Source organism: Chiloscyllium plagiosum, chromosome 26 (genome assembly GCF_004010195.1).
Source record: "Chiloscyllium plagiosum isolate BGI_BamShark_2017 chromosome 26, ASM401019v2, whole genome shotgun sequence".
Taxonomy (NCBI): domain Eukaryota; kingdom Metazoa; phylum Chordata; class Chondrichthyes; order Orectolobiformes; family Hemiscylliidae; genus Chiloscyllium; species Chiloscyllium plagiosum.
In genome coordinates this window covers 33,773,064-33,789,409 of record NC_057735.1, presented here as the reverse complement: position 1 = coordinate 33,789,409, position 16,346 = coordinate 33,773,064, and positions in this window count along the sequence as shown.

Here is a 16,346-nt window from a genome sequence, read left to right as displayed (position 1 = left end):
GAGGCAGGAAACATGTTTCTGCTGATGGGTGAGTCCCGAACCAGAGGACACAGCTTATAAATAAGGGGTAGGCCATTTAGGACAGAAATGAGGAGAAACTTCTTCACCCAGAGAGTGGTGGGTGTGTGGAATGCTCTGCCCCAGGAGGCAGTGGAGGCCCAGTCTCTGGATTCGTTTAAGAAAGAGTTGGATAGAGCTCTCAAGGATAGTGGAATCAAGGGTTATGGAGATAAGGCAGGAACAGGATACTGATTGAGGATGATCAGCCATGATCATAATGAATGGTGGTGCAGGTTCGAAGGGTAGAATGGCCTACTCCTGCATCTATTGTCTATTGCCTATTATAATTGCTTCTGATTTATAAACTGCAGGTGGTGAAATGTGTGCCTCTTGATGTTTCCCAACCTAAAAGAACACCTAACTGCAAATTAAAACTCTATTTACTTCTATAAAATGCCATGTAGAGCAATTTACTTCATTTATTTAAGATAAAATAGCAACGATCTTACAATACAAAGGATTTCTTCAAATCTACTAGTTAGATTGGATAGAAAGGACCTTGATGAACTTTTTCATTCTTTCATTAGGCTACTGCACTTAAGTCATCTGTGGAACACATAAAACTGTTCATTATAAATTGTATCAAAACTGGTTTCTTTAGTATACCACAACATTACAACCAATAAACCGGACAAAAGAGCTCTAAACTGCAAATGAAGGCAGTGTGCTTGAATGATTCTGGCACAGATTCTCTGCTACAGTTGGAGCAGTATGGGGTCTTATGGACTTTTCAGAATTGAAATAGTTCAAAGGATGCCAAGAAAGCCATTATCCTAATGCTGTTCCCAGAAAAAAAGCCAAGAACTGGGCATCTTTGTCAAAGAGAAGATTTTTCTGTTGTAATTTATATTTTGACAGAAGCTTATTATGCTGAGTCAAACATGGAGCTATCTCAGAAATGCACATTAAATAGGCCATTATTTTTTAAAAAGGACATTTTAATTTCAAAATTCATATACCATTGTTTTAATTAAGTTTTATTTTTATGAATTCCAATATGAAGCAAGGAGAGAATGGGAAACAAAGAGGAGGCAGAGTTGACTTCTTAGTTCACCCCTCATCTATTTTAAGGATGTATGCTATAGTTTTGAATTTCCTGAATATGATGTCTGCCAAAATTTGATTAATTTCATTGTTAATGCATCTAGAGAAAATTAACCCTGCAATTTCCTGAGAACTTCATTTACCTATTCGCAAATCGTAAAAATCAAGGTAAAATAAGCAGGAAGAGCACTAACATATGCTGCATATCTACTTTACGTCATCGAAACACAAGACTCAGAAGGAGCTTAACTGAGAGGCAGTTACCCCTCAGTTTGCAGTTTAGAACATAAGAGCATTGTCTCATATTAAGGCGTCAATCGTTTAGGACTGAAATGTGGAGACCTTTCTTTGTACATAGTCTTTGGAATTGTCTATCCCAAATGAGTGTCATGGTGCAGAGGTGCCAGTGTTGGACTGGGGTGGACAAGGTCAGAAGTCACATGACACCAAGTTATAGCCCAACTGTCCTGACGAAGGAGCAGCACTCTGAAAGCTTGTGATTTCAAATAAACCTGTTGGACTATAATCTGGTGTCATATGACTTCTTACCAGATGAGTGTGGATGCTTAATTGCTGGGATTGACAGATGTTCGGTCTCTCAGGGATGCAAGAAATGCAGAGAGCAGGAGGGAAAGTGGACTCTAGGCTGACAAGCAGCCATGATCATAGAGAATGGTGGAACAGACTTGTGGGGCTGAATGGTCTCCTCCTGCTCCTCATTCTTACGTTCACATAAGTCTCCTATTCCTATTAATGCTACAAAAGTGAAATATGGAAGCCCGTTGAAACACTTTTACCCTGTGTTAACTGCAGGTTCCAATACTGCAGAAAGGTCCTGAAAACTGTAGAAAAGCTGTGCAGGCCTGAGTACTGACAATATAGGTTCAGTGGGTAGCTTAGAGGCAGGATCTATGTATGGTAAGAGAATGGATATGAAAAGCCTTCAGCCAGGGCAGGAAACAAAGGAATACAGATTCCAGTTTGCCAGATGGAAAGGTCACACAGGGCACTCATGTGAGGATATTGATCACTTTAGAAGCAGATTACTTTTAATTCACAATGAAATTCTTGGTGCATTGGCAGCAATTCTCGAAATATATTCTGCCTTGTGCTGATCAGTGGCAACTAACATGTGTTTTGCCTCCAATGAGAGCAAATCTAACCATCTCCACCAGACAGTCAACTAGTCCTGTATCCAACCATTTCCAGCTGTTTCTTCAATCATCTCCTTCGAACCTAAGGTCAGAAGAGGGCATTGAATGATGTTCAGCACCATTCCCAACTTCTGAGATACAGCAGCAGTCCATGTCCAAATTCAGAAAGACTCGCACAACGACTGAATTTGGAGTGACATGTGTCGAATAATATTGCATGCCACACAAGTGCCATACTATGACCATTTCCAACAAGAAAGCATCTGACATCATTGCTTGACTTTCAATGGCATTGCTGTCACTGAACTTTTCACTACCAACATTTTGGGGTTACCGTTGACCAGAATGTGAACTTGACTAGCTACATAAATACTCTAGCTGCAGGAGCAGGTCAGGAGAAGAATCTTGCAGCAAGTAACTTACCTCCTGTCAGCCCAAGGCCTGTCCACCATGCATGAGGCAAAAAAACACGAGTGTGACAGAATATCCCATATTTGACTGGATAGGTGCAACTCCAATAACACTCAAGAAGCTTAACACCATCTTGGACAAGCAGCTGCTTGATTGACACCTCATCCATAAATATCCACTCCCTTCCCCACTGACATTCAATAGCAGCACTCTGTACCATCTACAAGGTGTGCTGCAGAGGTTCACTAACCCTCACAGATATCACAATTCCATAGCCATTACCAACCAGAAGGACAAGGGCAGCAGATACATGGGAACACCACCACCTGCAAATTCCCCTCCAAGCTACTCACCATTCTGACATGGAATTATATCACAATTCCTTCACTGTCACTGGGGCAAAATCCTGGAACTCCCTCCCTAACAGCATTGTGGATCTATTTACACCAAATGGACTACAGCAGTTCAAGAAGACAGTTCTCCACTATCTTCAAGATAGACAGCTAGGGATGGATAATAAAATCTGACCCAACCAGTGACACCACAGTTAGGAATGGAAATTACATTCTTATAATCAAATATTCTCCCATTGATGTCCGGGGGGGTCACCATTGATAGAAATCTAACTGGTCCAAACCCATAAGAACTGTGACTGCAAGATCAAGTCAGAGTTTATGAATTGATTCCCCAAGGCTGTCAACATCAGGAGTGTGATCAGATACTCCCTATTTGCCTGAGTGAATACTACTCCTACAGAAGTCAAGAGATTCAACACCATCCAGAATAAAGCAGCCGATTTGATTGGCAATTTGTTCATTGATTTAATTATTATTTCTCTCCACCACAGAGGCACAGTGGTGGTAGTGTGCAATGTCTAAAAGAAGCACTGGAGCAATTGCCAACTCTCCTTCAGCAACCTTCCAGAACTGTGATAGTGCCAAATTGTTCAATGTTTAATTGTAAAAGGCTGTACACTATTGATGATCACTGTGCTTTATTGATCAAGCCTGGGTGTGGACTCAGGGAAGTAAATAAAATAAAGTAAGAGCTGCCAACCAGAGCTTGAGGATAGAGTAGACATCCTAAAGCACCGTGAATACAACCTAGTGACTCATTGAAGCTAACATCATCTCAAACCAGCTCGGAGAGCTGTAAAATATACAAGAGCTTAAGGTTTCCATCATGTGGAACAGAAGGGACAGGATTACCACTACCTGCCACCTCCTCTAAGCCACTATCCTGATCTGGAAGTACATCACTCTTCATTCACTATCACTGAACCAAAATCCTGGAACACCTTTCCTAACAGCACTATGGATGTACCCGCAGCACACAGATTACAGCGGTTCAAGAAGACAGCTGACCCAACTTTCTCGAGAGCAAGTAGAGATGAGCAAGTAAATTAGCCTTCCCAGTAATATCCATGTCCAGAGAATGAATTCACAAAAGGCCAGCCAGAAAGTGGCATGGTGGCTCAGTGGTTAAAACTGTTACCGCACAGTGTCAGGGACCCAGGTTTGATTCAACCTTTCGGTAACTGTCTGTGTGGAGTTTGCACATTCTTCCTATTCCTGTGTGGGTTTCCTTCAGGAGTTCTAGTTTCCTCCCACAATCCAAAGATGTTCAGGCTGGATGGATTAGCAATTACAGGTTAAAAATCTGTCTATCTCATAATGTACTTAATCACCCATCTTCCATGCTCTCTGCGGTGAAGAATTCCGCAGATTTACTAACCTTTGAGAGAAGAAATTTCTCCTCATCTCTGTTTTAAGTTGTCCCCTTAACTTGAGATCACGTCTTTTGATCCTAGACTCTCCCACAAGGGAAACAATCTTTCAGCATCTTTGCTCCCAATTAACCTGAGAACGTTATACGTTTCAATGAGGTGACCTTTCATTTTTTAAAATTCCAGTAAATACAGGCCTAACTTATTCAACTTCTCCTCATAAGACATCCTTCTATACCCAGGATCACGTAGTGAACCTTCAATGGACTGCCTCAATGCCAGTATATTTTTCTTATACAAGGCAACCAAAGGCGTTTACAAAATTCCAATTTTTATACTTCATTCCCTTTGAAAGTAAGGTGGAGAGTCCATTTGCCTTCCCTATTACCTACTGAACATACATGCTAGCTTTTGGTGACTTATACACAAAGACACTCAAATCCTTCTGTTCTTCAGCCTTTTGCAGTCTTTCTCTGTTTAAATAATATTCAGCTCTTCTATTCTTTCTGCCAAAATGTATAACTCACATTTCCCCACATTGTATTCTATCTTGTAAGTTTTTGTCCATCTTCCTAAGCCCTCTGCAGACTCTGTGTCATCTTTACCACTTGTCTTCCCACATATTTTTGTGTCATGTGCAAACTTGGTTATAGTACATTCACTTACCTCATCCAAGTCATTGACCAGCAGAGTCATAGAAATATACAGCAAAGACCAGAGAGCACAAGTTTAAGATGAGGAGTAAGTGGTTTGCAGGAGATCTAAGAATATTTTTTTAACCAAAGCGTGGTAGAAATATGGAATAGGATTCCCAAGAGAATGGTGGAGGCAAGTACACTCTCAACATTTAAGAAGAATCTGGATGAATACTTAAAATGCTGGGGCACATTTGGCTATGGACCAAGTGCAATGATCAGTTCATTAATATTTATTATAAATAATTGTAGTCAAGCACCAATTCCTGTGGCATTCCACTAGTTACAGCTTGCCATTCTGAAAATGCATCTCTTATTTCATCTCTCATTTTTTTTATTAATTAGACAGTCCTCTATCCATATTAAATAATTCCCCCCAACACCATGGTCTCTTATCTCATTATATAGCCTAATGGGTGGTGCACCATGTGAAAGACTCAGCAGGTCTGACTGGTCTATGGAGATAAAAAGAGAGTAAATATTTCAGTTCTGTGACATCTGATCAAACTTCCATCTCCTCACCACTGGCACACCGCCATTGCTATTGTTGCCCTCAGTTACCCAGCTCATGTATTACTAGAACCATTTGGTTGGAAAACATGGTGCCAAAAGAAAAAATAACAGATTTTTAAGCAGGCAAATATCACAGACCAAAGAAACAAAAGCACTTGGGCTTGCTATTAGTTATAAGATGCAGCAACCATCCATGTTCTAAGGAACAACATCATTTAGTCTGATTAAGGGCATGTTGCCAAGAAATGACAGTTAGAAACAGTAAAGAACATTAGATTATCAAGAGATGTTTGGAGTTAGGCAACTACAAGTTTTCAAATGTGTAAAATTAAGTGATTTCTTTCCAGAGCATAAAACAGCATGCTGAAAAAATTAATTCCAAAAGCACAAAATCATATATCAAGTTTGTGAGCTGTGTGGCAATGTTATAACTCATTGCTTTTCTTTAATAAAGTAAGCCTCGAGTTTACTCTTATTTGTCTTTCTCAATCAGATGTAAAGCAAGGTATGCATTTGAAACGATGCTTACCCCATTTCCTGGAACAATGTTAACTTCATTTCCAAGATGGGTTGAAAGCAGAAACCTCACTCATAATTAACTCAATGCCATAAAGACACAAAAGCGCAGTGCTGCTGCAGACATGTTAATTCACAAGAATTATTGAAGGAAGAACCACTTCTATGCTAACAGTACTGGCCCAAAATTTGCTGGTGCACGTGTGAAGGAAAAATGGACAGGTCTAGAAGGTGAAGGCTGGAGAACAAGCAAAGGTCCTACAGTTGGGTCATGGAGACAGGTGCCAAAGATTATGTGCTCTCTATCAGACACATGTGCCCACATACTCGTTAAAAATGTTTAATGATGTTATGAGGCTGACTAAGGTAAGTGATACACTCATATACACATGCCTGCATGCACACAGATAATTTTGGAATTATATGGGAGGGGAACAACCTTCACATGCTGCTTGAAAGAAGCTTGAAGTGTACAGAACTAACATTCGCCTTTCCGAACCTAACATTCAGTGTCTGGGACCATCTTTTAAGCTTCCACATTATTTGACTCCAGCAGAAGAGCTGGAGGCTCAAAATGAATGCCCCATTGCAGCTTAATTGTCAGCTTGTGTGAAAATGACAAAGTCATTTGGCTTCTACATAACCTGAAGGAAGATTAGATTAAGGATGGCAGGAAACAATCCTGGAGAAATGTCAGCACAATGGCAGTGAGTAATTGTATTTTTCTAAACAACAGAAGAACATTTTAACTTGACCCAGGCTTACAGAAATCCAAGAAAACAAAAACATTTGTGATCCTTGGCGTTTTCAAGTCACTCATCAGAAACTTCAGCACACACTCCAGACTGACAATATAGGAAAGTTGCTTGGGGGCAAATGTCACCTAATGGACATGAGGCCTTTCAAATGAATGTGAAAGATCCAATGGAAGTGAACAGGAGGACAGTTATTCCAGGTGTCCTTCTCAGTCTGGATTCCTCAACCAACACTGAATTGGACTATCTGATCATTACAACATTGATTTTTGTCAGAGTTCAGTATACAAATTGGCCTCTGTATTTCCTACATTGCAACAGATAACACTTTACAAAATGCATTTCATTGATTGTGTTGCACTTTGGGTATAATATAATGCAATATTTCCTACTTCCTTTTGTATGGTAGCCTTCTTTATTCACCAACGTTTTGTGTTTATTCATTCATGGCATGTGGACATTACTGGCATTTATTGCCCAGAGGGCAATAGTTAGAGCCTGGAAGCACGTATAGACTAGACCAGGTAAGGATGGCAGTTTTTCTTCTCCAAAGAATGTTAGAAAACCAGGTGGGTTTTCCTGACAATCTGGAATAGAGTCATAGACTCATAGAGCTGTACAGCACAGAAACATTTCGGTCCAACTTGATCCATGCCGACCAGGTATCCAAAATTAATCTAGTTCAATTTGCCAGCACTTGGCCCATATCCCTCTGAACCCTCCCTATTATGTATCCATCCAGATGTCTTTTCAATGTTGCAATTGTACCAGTCTCCACCACTTCCTCTGGCTGCTCATTCCATACACATACAACCCTCTGCATGAAAAAGTAGCCCTGTAGGTCCCTTTTAAATCTTTCCCTTCTCACCCTAAACCTATGTCCTCTAGTCCTGGACACCCCAACTCAGAGAAAAGACCTTGTAGGCTTTCCTTATCCATGCCCCTCATGGTTTTATAAACCTCTCTAATGTCAGCCTATTTAGCCTCTCCCTACAGCTCAAACACTCCAACCCTGGCAACATCCTTATAAATCCTTTTTGAACCCGGTCAGGTTTCACAGCATCCTTCCTATAGGAGGGAGACCAGATTTGCATAGAATATTCCAAAAGTGGTCTACCAATGTCCTGTACAGCCACAATATGACCTCCCAACTCCTATATCAATGCACTGACCAATAAAGGCAAGCATATCAAACACCTTCTTCACTATCCTATTTACCTGAGACTCCACTTTCAAGGAACTATGAACCTGCACTCCAAGGTCTCTTTGTTCAGCAACATTCCCAGGATCTTACCAGTGAGTGTATAAGTCCTGCCCTGACTTGCCTTTCCAAAATGCAGCACTTGACATTTATCTAAATTAAACTCCATCTGTCACTCATTGGCCTACTGGCCCATTTGATGAAGATCCTGTTTTAATCTGAGGTAACAACCTTCACTGTCCAGTACACCTCCAATTCTGGTGTCATCTGCTAACTTACTAACTATACCTCCTACGTTCATATCCAAATCATTTATATAAACAATGAAAAGTAATGAACCCAGCACCGATCCTTGTGACATACCACTGGTCACAGGCCTGCAGTTTGAAAAACAACTCTCCATCATCACCCTCTGTCCTCTACCTTTGAGCCAGTTCTCTACCAATTGGTTAGTTCTCCCTGTATTCCATGTGATCTAACCTTGCTAACCAGTCTACCAGGAGGAACCATGTTGAATGCATCATTGAAGTCAATATAGATCACGTCCACCACTCTGCCTTCATCAATTCCCTTTATTATTTCTCCAAAAAACTCAATCAAGTTGGTGAGACATGATTTCCCATGCACAAAGCTATGTTGACTATTCCTAATCAGTCCTTGTCTTTCCAAATTTGTGCAATTCCTATCCCTCAGGATTCCTTCCAACAACTTGTCCACCATCGATGTCAGACTCACCGTTCTATAGTTCCCCAGCTTTTCCATACCACCTTTATGAAGTAGTGGCACCATGTTAGCCAACCTCCAGTCTTCCGGCACCTCACCTGTGACAATCAATGATCCAAATATCTCAGCAAGGGGCCCAGCAATTACTTTCCTAGCTTCACTCATAGATCAAGGGTGGCATGGTGGCACAGTGGTTAGCACTGCTGCCTCACAGTGCCAGAGACCTGAGTTCAATTCCTGCCTCAGGGCAACTGTCTGTGTGGAGTTTGCACATTCTCTGGTTTCCTCCCACAGTCCAAAATAAAAGTACAGGTTAGGAAATTGGCCAAGCTAAGTTACCTGTAGTGTTAGGTGAAGGGGTAAATGTAGGGAATGAGTCTGGGTCGGTTGCTTTTTGGAGGGTCAGTGTGGACTTGTTGGGCTGAAGGGCCTGTAAGTAATCTAATCATACCTGATCAGGTTCTGGGGATTTATGTGTTTTAAGATATCCAGCCTCTCCTCCCCTGTAATATGGACATTTTTCAAGATGTCACCGTCTATTTCCCCACATTCTGTATCTTCCATGTCCTTCTCCACAGTAAACACCAAGGCAAAATACTCATTTAGTATCTCCCCCATCTCCTGCGGTTCCACACATAGGCTGCCTTGCTGATCCTTGAGGGGTTCTCTTCTCTCCCTCGTTTTGTCCTTAATGTATTTATAAAATCCCTTTGGATTTTCTCTAACCCTACTTGCCAAAGCTATCTCATGTTCTCGTTTTGCCCTTCTGATTTCCCTTTTCCGTATACTCCTACTGCCTTTATACTCTTCGAAGGATTCACCTGATCTCTGCTGTCCTGCTGTGCTGTTCCAGCAATAAAGTTTGATCTTTGAGGGGTTCTCTTCTCTCCCTCGTTTTGTCCTTAATGTATTTATAAAATCCCTTTGGATTTTCTCTAACCCTACTTGCCAAAGCTATCTCATGTTCTCTTTTTGCCCTTCTGATTTCCCTTTTCTGTATACTCCTACTGCCTTTATACTCTTCGAAGGATTCACCTGATCTCTGCTGTCTATACCTGAAATATGCTTCCTTCTTTTTCTTGACCAAAACTTCAATTTCTCCAGTCATCCAGCATTCCCTACACCTACCAGCCTTGCCTTTCACCCTAACAGGAACATAATATCTCTGGACTCTCATTATCTCATTTTTTGAAGGTTTTGTCCTTTACCTGTGAACATCTGCACTCAATCAACTTTTGAAAGTTCTTGCCTAATGCCATTAAGATTGGTCTTCCTCCAATTTGGAACTTTAACTGTTAGAGCCTACTTATCCTTTTCCATCACTATTTTAAGACTAATAGAATTATGGTCACTGGCCCTAAAATGCTCCCTCGCTGACACCTCGGTCACATTTTAGTTTCATGATCATCATGAAAGTGTTATTTCCAGATTATTATTGAATTCAAATTCCACTATCTGCCATGGGTGGGATTCAAACCCAGAGCCTCACCTGAATTTCTAGTCTAGTGATAATGCCACTATGCCATCACCCACTGCTGACAGCAAAAGGGTAGCGATTGTGCACTATGTGCTCCATCATTTTATGCATCAAAATAACAATCTGGGACCTTAACAATAATGGGACCCTAATTTGGAGATTCTCTTCTTTAAGGCGACCCTGGTTCACCCCATGCTGCTCCCAGTTTGCCTTCCTGACCTTCAGTAAAATGGCTCAATACTGTAAATTTAAGACATTTTGTTTCTATTACAGCAGAGAGAATTCTAACAATTCTCCTGCGCAGTTGCTGAAGTTTCAACATCTGTGTGAATCATTTTTTAAAATAATGAAATGTATGACAAGTATCAGTGTTTTGTATTCACAAGTCATATTTTGGGAACTCAGTGAATTGAACTGCCTTCAGTTTCATCACTCCTCTCACTCTCTCCTGCTCCCCTCTCACTGCTTAAGCCATGAAGCCCCCTTTCCTCATTGTTAAAGAATGGAATATGAGGTTATCTTTCTTTCATGTAAAAATCAGCATTAAACTTGCGTGTTTTTATTGTGGATGGGAATACAAGATTTTCAATATATATATATTACCTGGATCACTACAAATAGCTGCAGAATCAGAAATTTCCTGTTGTTTCTCAGCTATACCTTCTCTGCATTGGTATTGCCAATAGCCTTCATCCTTTTGCCCATTTACATTCTACATTGAGAGATCAATTCTCAAAGTCTGGCCTCAAGAACCTAGATACAGTGATGGAAAACCTTTAACAATTTCACAGGCGTGATCAAGGTCAGTTAACACAACTTCAAACGATAGTTTGTACCAATCATTCTACCAACATGTCACACTGCTCAACTGCACTACAATCCCATCACTGTCACGTTACCAATCTGCACTCTTGCCTAACTAGTTCTGATATACTCTCCCTTACTCTCACATACACCCCAATGCTACCAGTCTCACACACACTGGTGGTTCAGCTGCAGCAGCCAATTGACCCAAATACATCACAATATACACTCATAGTCATTTTCTCTCTCTCTTGTAGAATAAGGATGAACATAATTACAGGATGCCCAATCAGTGGGGCACAGGCACCCTTGTAACATTAAAAAATTTTAGGTTAACTACATGTTACTAAGTGCAACTCCTTCAATCCCACCTCATCCTCATGCTTTTGGACATGAAGTACAAGCTACAAACAATCATCACTCTTTCCTTCCACCTTCTCCCATTCCCTTAGCCCAGTCTCTATTTCAGCATTCATGTTTTCAGCTCATAAGCTCTTCTGTGATACAGTCTTGAAGACAAATTGCCAATAAAGAAATCAGCCAGTTAACAAGAAAGGATGATGTGTTATGTGGTATTAAACAAGGAGGGGAAATTAAAATGTGGTTTCAGCCAGCTGTACTCGCCTAAGAGGGTTTCTTTACTTTCAAATCAGGAGTATCCAATGCAAGAACTGATGAGATCCATCAGTTTGTTCAATGAGAGTTGGCTCATCTCCTGTGTTGGTGACATTGCTCCTCCTCAGGAAATAATTAAGTTAAAAGGGCAATATAGCTCTTTAGATTTGGAGAAAGACATGAATTTATTATCTTGACATTATTATGTTATAGAGAAAAATAATTGGCCAGATTTTGCTGCAGAAAAGCATGTGATGACATTTTGTCAGTTACTTTGCCCTTGCAACTTTAGAATTTTAAGATTGAATTTTACCTAAAATCTGCCATGTATCAATTTTAAGGAGTTTCATGCAGGGTTTTCTTCCTTGAGCTCTAATGAGTTGTCTTGCACAATCTTCTGCTGCTCACCTCATTATGTATGCACCATGCCTCTGTCCCGCCATGCTTGCACTATCCTGGGCTCACTTGCAATGGAAATACTCACCTCTACTGGTCTCTACTGGGATTCCTGGTGCCATATTTCAAGTCCAACTGTGCATCAAGTCAAATGCTGCTAGCCACAAATGTTCCTTCACAATGTATGTAGTGGGAGGAAAATGGAAAAGGACTGCTTCTGAGGGCACATATATTACACAGGTTACACTTCATTGCGAGCTGATGCTCACATTCATCAACAGATTCCTGTTTTGTATCATCACCTGCCTGACTGAGTGTAATTGTAACTGTAGCTATGGAATCAAGTGAAACAGGCTATTTTTCCTTAGTGCCTTAAAACGCCGTCTATGGGATTTGCCCAAGATAGCATAGCATCTTGTCGTCATTCAGTGTGGGGCCATGATATGCTGGAAAGCTTTAAAACAAGTGCAAGTGGTAAAATTTATTGAACCACAACAACAAAAGCGAAGGAACAAACAAAAAGAGGTGCATTTGCTTCTGGGAATAAACGGGGCTGTTTGTCTTTTCAGCAACAGGTTTTGAACCAGTGAATGACCACTCAATTCACATCTGTTGGAATGTATTGAAGAAAGTGCAAAAGTGATTTACTAGAATGGTTCTAGGTGTGAGAAACTTCGGCTGTGTGGATAGATTGGAGAAATTGGGACTGTTGTCCCCGGAGAGAAGCAAGGTCAGAGGAGATCTGATTGAGGTTTTCAAAATCATGAATGGGCTGGACAGAACTGATAGGTTGTAGTTGTTTCCAATTCCAAAAGAAAGAAGAATGGGAAGGCATAGTGTTAAAGTCACATGTGAATGAAGGAAGTGTGATGTAAGCAAAATATTTTTCACACATTGAGTGATCAAGGTATGGATTATACTACCTGGAAATGTAGTGGAGACTGATTCAATTGAGGCATTCAAGAGGGCATTTTGTGTTTTCTTTTACAGTAATATGGTGCAGGGATGTAAGGAAAAGGCAAGAGATTGGCACTAGATACTAAAGTCAGATTAGATAATAGAGTTGGTGCAATCACAGTGGGCTGAATAGCCTCATTCAGTACCAGGGATCAGGGATAGTCAGCACTGATCTGTTAGAAGGATATCCTGTCTGATAAATTTAATTGTGTTTTTTGAAAACGTAATTAAATATATTGATGAGAGTGTTATAGTTGATGTGGTTTGACAAAGTGCCACATGGAAGGCTGGTCCAAAGGATTATAACCCATTGGATCCAAGGCAAGCTTGAAAACTGAATTTAAAGTTGGTTTGCAAATAGAAGGCAAAGAATGGGTGGTGGAAAGTTGCTTTTGTGTTTAGAAACCTGTGACCAGCGGTATACCACAGATAACAGTGCTGGGCCCCTTGCCGTTTGCTATGTATAGTAATGACTTGGATGTGAATGTAGCAGAATTAGTAGAATTCTTAGTAATATTACTAAGTTTGTAGATGTCACAAAATGAGTGCTGTTGTTGGTCGTGAGGAGAGTGGTCTCAGGTTACAATCTGACGTTGATCAGTTGGTAAATTGGGCAGAGCAATGGCAGATGGAATTTAATCCTGATAAGTGTAAGGTAATGCATTTTGGGAAGCATTTACTCAATGAACAGCAGGTCCCGAGGGAGTACTGATGGACAGAAGGATCTTGGTGTACATGTCAATAGATCCTGAATGTGTCAGCCAGGAAGACAGGGTGGTGGAGAAAGCACATGGGATTCCTGCCTTCATTAGCCAGGGCATCTGAACATAAGAGCAGAAAAGTCGTTACAACTTTATAAAACATTAGTTAGGCCACTGATGAATACTGTGTGTAGTTTTTGGTCGCCACACCATCAGAAGGATATAATTGCATGGAGAGGATGCAGAGGAGATTCACCAGGATGTTGCCTGGGATTAAAAGTCTCTGTAATGAGGAGAGACTGGGTAGATTAGATTTGCTTTCCTTGGAGCAGAGAAGACTAGCAGGACCAGATTGAGGGATGAGAGGCACAATGAGAGGCACAGACAGGGTTGATTCTGAGCATTTTGTTTTTACCTTGGCAGACATGTCTAAGAGCAGAGGACATATGTTTAAGGTGACGAGTGAGTGGTTGAGAGGAAGTCTAAGGAAAAATCTTTTCACCTGGGAAAAGGTAGAAATATGGAGCATGCTACTTGAGAGGGTGGTAGAGAAAAGTACTTTTGCAACACTTAATAAGCATCTGGATGAACACCTGAAATGCTAGGGCATGGTAGGCTAAGGACCAAGTGCAGGTAAGTGGGATTAGTGTAGTTTGGTGTTAGTTGGTCAGCATGGATATGGTGGGCTAAATGGCCTGTTTCTATGTTGTATGACACTATGACATAGAAATGTCATGGCACTGAACCAAACTTTCAATTGGGATTATACAGGGGATGTTGGCCTCAGCAACATCGGTTCATTTTCAGTAAGTGAGAGATGGCTTCACACAACTCGGTTCCAATGAACAATGTTCACAGGAATGTACTTCCTATTCTGCTTTGGCCAGTGGTTTGGAGCAGAGACTCCTATTCCAGTCTCTGGCTGGTACTAGCAATGAGCCCTAGATGTGATGTACATACAAACCTGGTGTGTTTAAGCAATCCTATGGCCTTCAGTAGCCCATATGGAAGAAGGTGTTGTATTGTAAAGTGAATAAGCACTAAGCAAGCAATCCAGAGCCCTGAGTGCATTCTAAATGACCACTGTTTTTTTTTTATGATGTCTGCTGTCACATAAACTGTTGTATTGTGAAGATCTACATTTATTTCATCCATAGGCCTCAGCATATATCCTATGAAATAAATATCTTATTGTAAAGTTATTTGACCACTTCAGTCTATATGGAGAACATTATGGTTTTTCATGTATTAACAAAATTGATACTATACTGCAGTATATAATTAAAATTGTACATATATACGGTTATAGCTGGAATATAATGGACTGTGAGTTACCACTTCTAGGAGAGGTCAGGAAAACTGGGGAATGTCTTACCTAATGACCAGTATATAATTTTTTGCAATGAGGAGGTACTTGTTGGTCCTATGGCATGTTAACACAATCACATTGTATGTGAAGCTGTCAGCAAATTAGTCTGCTAACACAAACTGCTTCCCAGACATGAGGACAAAAAATCAAGCTGAGTGGAATCCCTGAACTGTAGCAATAACAAAAAGCTTTATGTAGCTTTAATAAAAATTCATTAAAAATCACTTGCCGAATTAACCAGTATCCTGAGATTATACAGAAACCCCATATACCCAAGACAATCACAAAGAGCTCTAAAGAACTAAGTCATATTTGAGGGACAATGGAGATTAGCAGTGCCACTCTCACATTGATCTGCAGTTCCAGTTTTTTTCTCTAGTTTTGAGTTTGATGATTTTATTCCACCAATAGCTACTTCTGAGTTCATATACTATCCGTGGCAATTTTATCAATTTTAATAATTTAAGGATTAGCGTCCAACCTGCTTGCTGAAATATCTGTCGCACATACAGATTATAATTGAATAATTCATTTTAAATATGAACTGAATTGCATTTGGAAACTATAAGCTTTTGGTGCCCTCTTCTGTATTAGATGCATAAATGCAACTTTGAAAAGTATTTTTACACTGAACTACACTTACCATCTTTAAAACCTTTTCTACCAACGCAAAATGAATTTCCAAAAGCTTAACTGATGGGTTACCCCGCTATGACCTGTGTGGGCTGTTTTTTTGTTCCACAATTCAGATTTACATATTCCAGTTCATTTGGACAAATGAATTTGAAATACCAGAGAAAACAAAATATTCATGTCGATGATATTACTTACTTTAATATGTGCTGTGTGGGAATTGAACTGAAACTGTCAGAGGCTGCAACAAATCCCTGGATTTAATTCTTCTTGGAATGATGGGCTAATATTAGGAAAGCCCAGTATTACATACACCTCAGTAGTTCAATAACTCTTTTCTAGCAAGTTTGGGGCAGAGAAATGTTGCTCATTTTGCAAATTGTTTACATTCATGTTTCTCTGAAAGGAGAGGGACAGCACAAAACACTGGCTTTGGGGAATAGAGTGAAACAGAAGATAACAAATCAATAGCCGCTTCACGCAATTTTCATTTATGTTTGAAGTAACTTACCCAATATTCTTAAGTCCAGCAGAACCCCACCACCAAACACATCTTTCCCTCAGTCCGTCATATGCACTTCATAGGGAATGTTCCC